Below are 6,855 nucleotides of genomic sequence, written 5' to 3'. Positions count from 1 at the left end.
CTATATATATATATATATATATATATATATATATATATATATATAATTTCTTTCATCTTCATTATTAAAAAAAACACTCCAGCCCCAGGCTTTCATCATGAGTGCTCTATCGCTCTGCCTCGCTCTCTCTACTCAACAACTCCTCTGTCGCTCACTCGCTCTGTCCTCTAAGGCGCCCTCTACCTTGCCACAAAACACGGAACACCAGTCCTTGTATTAGCCACACCGGTCGGCGATCGTAGTTCGTTGGATCCTAATCTCGTTCTTACAGTCTCAGCCTCACAATGTGTCAAACTCACAATCTCAAGTTTGTAGTTCGTAGTTCTAATTGGCTAATTATTTTTTGCCCTAATTTTCAAAAATAATTTACACACATAAATCAAGAGTCGTACAAACACTATAGTTCTTTTTTCTTGTGGTCTATCTTACTGTGTAATAAGCAGAAAATAGAAAACCTTACTGACCATCAAGGGAAAAGTGAATCTTCAAGCCTAAATGACTAAAAGTGTAATTTTCCCTTAATTCATTATCTATGCCAAATTGCCAACTGTATCACTTATCAAACAATAGTTTTATCATTTTCATGGTTAATCCAATCACTGAACAAAACCTTCTCATATAAATATTGGGGGTTTATTTTACTTTTTAGTCACACAATTATAGTAGCAATTTTGCTCCTTTTTTTTTTTTGAAAACAGCAATTTTGCTTTTAATCATTAACTTTATTTGTTTCTCTTTCGGTTATGAACTTTAAAAACATTTCTCTTTTAGTAGTAAATATCAAATATCACTTTTAGACTTATCACTAGATTTATTTTTAAACTAATAATTTTGAATGAGTTTGGGCTAGACCTAAACTACTAGTAAATATCAAATATCTCTTTTAGACCTATGCAAAACCGGTCCCACCCGATTTACCCGGCTGACCCGAACTTACCACACCAAATGAAAGGGATATCCGAACCCGATCTCGAAAATTCAAACCGCTCCGCCATTTATAACGTGTTTAATTAATTCAGGTAGGGTTAGGATATTTCATATTCGAACCCGTCTGAAATTCAAAGTTTTATATGTATGTATGTGTGTGTCTATATATATATACAATGGCTTCATTTGGGATTTGTATTTAAATAATCCATCGACTAAGGGTTTCTCATTTTAGTCATTTGCTTAGTCGCTCCTTGTGTCTGTCTTTTCCAGTTCTCTAAGTTCGTTCTCTCATAGTCTCATTTATCTCCTCTCTTCGTCTCTACTCTCTATTCTCTATTCTCTAATCCTGATTCCTCTTCCGAGTTTTCCATTTCTCTCTTTGTCTCTACGCAAAACCCGTCTCTCCCATACTCCCCTTTGAGTCTTCTATGGGAATCGATGTCGTTGTGGTCTTTGTTTTGGACTCTGGTGGAAGCCTCACAAAGACGTCGTTCTTGGGTATTGTCGTTCTGAACTTCTACTATTCGCCGCAATCGCGGGTGGAAATCCATAGCCCGACGTTGATATTTGAAGGCTTGAAGCCCGAGTTCTCAAGAGGGAAAATTTGAGAAAACAAGTAAATCTACAATTTTTTTATATGTTCATGTTGTTGCATGTTAGTCTGTTATAATTGGGTTCCTACTTGCCGATGTATTGATTCTATGATGTTGCATTGTTGCATGAACCCTAATTTGTGAGTGTGCCTTAATTTTTGGGCTTTTCATATGCGTGATGAATTTATATAAATTTTGATATACATTTGTATGTTTATGATGGGAGGACCCTTAAATTTTGTATATCATTATTAGTTGTAAATGTGTGGCGGTGGTGGAAGCCTATTGAGTACTAATATATGTGTGTAAGTTTATTTATGTTGATTGTTGACTGTTGAGCCTTAATTTTGGGGCATTTCCATATGAATGACAATTTCTATTGTTGAACTGTTGAATATTATGTGGTAGAAGTCCTAATTTGTGGACATTTACAAAAGATGATAAATTCCTAATTGTGGAAGTAAATGTGTATGTGTATGTAATATGTTATATGTTGACTGTTGAGCCCTAAGCTAATTTGTGGACATTTCCAAAAAATGATGAATTCTGAAATACATGAATTCCTTATTATGGGAGTGAATGTGTTTGTGTATGTGTATGTAATATAATATATGTTGACTGTTGAGCCCTAATTTTTAGGCATTACCATAAGATGATAAATTCTAAAAATACATGTATTTCTGTCTTCTTGAATCCTGATTATGGAAGTAAATTTGTAATGTGTATGTGGTGGAAGCCTTTTACTATTAATCTGTTAATCTATTATTTTGTAACTCTAATACACAATTGCCTTTCCTTATAGATGAAGAGCAATCAAGGTATCAATAGTGTGGTTGGACCTCTTCCAACTTTAATAGTAGATGAATAAGGAGTACAAATCCAAGGCATTGAGACAGATACTCAATAGCCTATGGTTACTCCTAATGTTCTTGTCGCTAAGACGGGGAAGGAAATTGAGTCTAGATCCAAAGTCTAGGATTACTTTGAAAAGATCCTAACTTTTATAAGTTGTAAATTTGTATAATTGTATTTGCTATGATTGCAAGTTCTAACTTTTATGTTTTATTTTGTTTACTTATTTAATTATTTTGGCTAGAATAGGCCGAATAGCTCTATACTAGAGTATTTGTAAGAATCCTACAAGCACTTTAGTGTTTATTTTATTCTATTTTATTGTGGTCTATGACAGAGTGTAAGGAGGGGGAAATGGAAAATCTAACTAAGGATCAAGGGGAAGGTCAACCTTCAAGCGACAAGAAGATCAAACACACTTATACTTTTGAAGTTCATGAGCTCTCAAACTATAGGGAATGACGACAAGGAGAAAAAGGTAATTATATATGAAACATTCACAACATTCTTCTTTAATTTCTTTTTTCATAAAAAAGAACTATTGTAATAAAGAATCTTTATCGAGTTTTCATTTGATTTTGAATAAGTGCATTTTTGTTTGTAGATATTTTGGTGGTTATCCGGGACTAGATAAACTTTGTCAAGTTTTCACTTAGTTTTTGTGGTTTTGAGTTGAAGATTTAGTGATGGTCATGAAGGACTAGAGAAGCATTGTAGAATTTTTCCTAATGTTTCTTTTTTTTTGGTGGTGTAATACATCTAGGATGTTAGAGAATAGAGTAAAAGTTTTAGGATATTGTGTTGAAAGATGTGGGTTTTGGATTAGATCGATCTATTGGTTGTCATGGAGCATTAGTGATACATTGTTGAATTTATACTCAATATTGTTGTTCAAAAGATAGATCTCTTAGTTTTGGTGTTGAAGTCATTGATCTAGGATAATAGGGATTAGGGTTGAAGTCAAAGGAAGTATTGTCGAACAATGTTTGTTTTTGGTTACAAATCTAAGTAGTATCCAGGGAGATTGCAAAGGTTACTTGAACCATTTAAGGGATCATAAAGGGTAGTTATTTTGGGACTAGATTAGCATCTTAGGGTGATGAAAATTTTATTTTTAAGGGAGGATTGCATTGGGTGACCTATATTGAAGCTGTTCAAAATGGTTTCTAACATTTTGGGCTACTTTTGTTGTAGAAAAGTTTGAGTTGTGGTTTAGAGTCTGTTCTTTCTACATCGTATTTATATTGTTGTTATATATTCTACGAGATATTTTTATTGTTGGGTTGCATGCTACATCATTTCTGTTTGGTTATTTTTTGTTTGATATTTATTTTTAATGTGTATGTATTCAATTTATTTCATTATAAAATTTTATCATGTTAACAAAAAAAAAAATAGAAAAAAAAAATCCAAACAACAAACTTGTTTAATTAACCTTTCAAAAAAAAACTTGTTTAATTAATTAACTTTTTCATTGTTTTAGGTGAGATTGCAACCTTGAGGTGATCGTCGGGCCCCCAATGGAGGGTTCACATATGCACATTTTTTAGTAACGGTTGAGAGACATTTTATAAACATAATAGTCTTGACATTGGTCAAGTTGTATTGTATACATATGTTGCACGTATGAACTTTGATGTTAAATGTTTAACAAAGATTGAAAAGAGAAGATGTGGGACTATGATGTTATTCAAAATAATTCTAATGAAGAAAGTGATCAATATACTTTATTTGTTCTTTTATATATATTGATCACTTTCTTTATTAGAATTATTTTGAATAACATCATAGTCCCACATCTTCTCTTTTCAATCTTTGTTAAACATTTAACATCAAAGTTCATACGTGCAACATATGTATACAATATATATATATATATATATATATATATATATATATAGAGAGAGAGAGAGAGAGAGAGAGAGAGATTAATGATCAAATGAGAATCAACCCTTATGTGAGAACGTGAGAACCAACATGAATGCACAAAATCTACCTTTATGTAGTAGTTCGCAAGTTCTCATCTAATGAGTGTGTGGTTCTCACTTGAACGAAAGCCTCTGTGTGTGTGTCTTTGATCAAATGAGAACACATAAAACTATGAACGGTTGGTAGCATTTTTGTAGTTAATTATCGTCAACTTTACTATGCAACTGTTAACATTATACATTGCACTTCTCAATATTTTTAAAAAATGCACATTATATTGTTAAAACATGCACGGAAAAGTATTAGAATATCACGAATAATATTTGAAGTGTATAAAGATGCTGATTTTGGATTTTAGTAGATTTCGTAGTTGTTGTGGAAGACTACTGTTACTATGCAAATTTTATGCTGAATCTTAGTGTCCAAGTAGTACATCTCTTGGTTTCAATATAATTAAGAAACTGCTACAATGGTAGTCTTTGATTTGTGTTACAGCTAATAAGAAAGAAAACTTGTCTAAAAATATATATAATTTTGTCATTTCTATATTCGTATTGTTTGGATATCAGTAGTCCAAAATAAAAGTCTTCATCTTAAAATCAGAAGAACTACATAAGGTACCATGGTGATTGATTATAGACTAGAGAGTACTATTGAAATTTTATCAAAACATTTATTTTATCTTTTTCATTGTTATTTACTTAATTTAAGAATGAAGTTTTTTTCAACAAATATTTTTTTTAAAATTTATATTGGCAATAGAGAATTAGCTAATAATTATGAACCTATTTCAAATTCAGATTAATCCAATCAATGAACAAAATTAAAGTCATTCATATAAATATAAATATATATATATATATATATATATATATATACACACTTTAAATCATAAATATCGTTCTCACAATCCGTAATACTTCTTATTTCAAGAATATAATAATGAAGAGTTGCTAATTATAGAATAAGTCCTACTCTACCTATGATAAACCATTGATAACGACTCCATTAAGAAAATGATTCTTTATTTATGGAAAAATCTTGAAATTAAATGAATTGTATCAGTGATCACTCGTTAATGAAGTTTCTTAATGTATAAACGTATTTTTATTGAAAAAAAAATCCCCTTATTTCTCAAATATGTTGATTGAAAATATTTTTAAAAGTTCTACGAGAAGGAAACTTCAGCTAAGTACACTTAATGGCACATGCAATTTGACCTAAGTGCACACGCAGTTATTTGCCAATTTCTCATTCATCCTATATATCCATAATGTTAGCCTGTTAGGTTTGGTGGTTTTTATGAAATCTAATGTTTTGCATCATTTTACGCCTTTTTGACAAAAAGACTTGTTGTTTGTGTTTCTTGATGATGTGGTTGATGAACGGTGGGGGCGGCTGTACGAAAGGTTAATCCTATAGCTACTTGTGCTCATTTCAAGATCATTGATAAAGAAGTTGGTTAAATTAAAAAAAATTATATTATATACGACGTCGATTTTTCGCAACCGACGTCGTATATTTATTTTTATTATTTTTAATAACAAAACGATGCCATTTTCGTTGAAAAAATTTAAAAAAATATTTAAAACCATACGGCGTCTGTTGTTGAATCTACTTTTTTTTAAGTACTATTTTTTTATTTTCTTTTTGAAAATATAACTTCATTAAAATCAATAAAAGAGTCTATACACGCAACTACGCAAGGCCCAAAAGTGACCACTGCTAAAAAAAACGAGGCCAAAGCCTTACAATCAGTGCTCAAGTGCTATGTACAATCATAAGCCTAGACGAGACTATCAACCAAAGAAGTTCTAAATGCATATATCCTAGTCTGACCCAATCCATCCATCAATCTCCAAACTGTCTTCATCATGTTTTCAGTCCCACACAAGAGGGTGGGACCGATACCCGATAAGTCATAAGCAAACAACCCTCTACCCTTGACACAAGCCTCAATCCCCGAGGTACAGAGCTCTGTGTTTTCCCTCAGGGATCGGACCTTAACAAGACTCATGCCAAGCAATAGATCTCACCATCCCCACCCTTGACCCCACCAATCACCTCCCAGTGTACGGAGCTCCGTATTTTGCCACCTAAGGCATTTGACTAGTGGGACCAAGCATTCAAGTCAGCCATCCCCACACAAATCTCTGCGTTTTAACCAGGGTAGGTTTTGCAACTCAATTGCTAAGCAATGGTTTCTCCACACACCACCCAATTTTTCATTCCCATCAATTTTCAATCATTCCAACCTCCTTATCTCTTCATTTCAATCTTTTCAATCCACTTTCAATCATTCAATAAAGCTTTTATAATTCTGAAATCTACTCTAGAGTACTCCCACCTCACTGTGTATGGGAGACTAATGATGTATGTAATTAGTACCCCTGTATGCAATAGCCCCCCTACACCAATTCAGATAGCAATTCATAGTCAAGCATCCTATACTACTATCATTTCAGGAATCAAGGATCAAAACTCAAATGGAACACAGATTCAAAATCAGCTCAACCCACTCCTGTGTATCACTGCTGCACCTGCTATGCAT

At 32.5% G+C, this 6,855-nt stretch overlaps 1 long non-coding RNA gene across 1 annotated transcript; it reads left to right on the top strand.

Annotated features, from left to right (window-relative positions):
* The first annotated feature begins 1,190 nt into the window (after window positions 1-1,190).
* Window positions 1,191-4,027, top strand: LOC116031030. Its single transcript, XR_004100477.1, has 3 exons — window positions 1,191-1,546; window positions 2,713-2,853; window positions 3,859-4,027. It is a non-coding gene; the product is annotated as an uncharacterized LOC116031030 (long non-coding RNA).
* The last annotated feature ends 2,828 nt before the right edge of the window (window positions 4,028-6,855 follow it).

The sequence above is a fragment of the Ipomoea triloba genome, chromosome 9 (genome assembly GCF_003576645.1).
Source record: "Ipomoea triloba cultivar NCNSP0323 chromosome 9, ASM357664v1".
In the NCBI taxonomy this organism is placed as follows: Eukaryota; Viridiplantae; Streptophyta; class Magnoliopsida; order Solanales; family Convolvulaceae; genus Ipomoea; species Ipomoea triloba.
The sequence above is the reverse complement of the archived record's forward strand: the minus strand, read 5'-3'. Positions and strand labels throughout refer to the sequence as shown.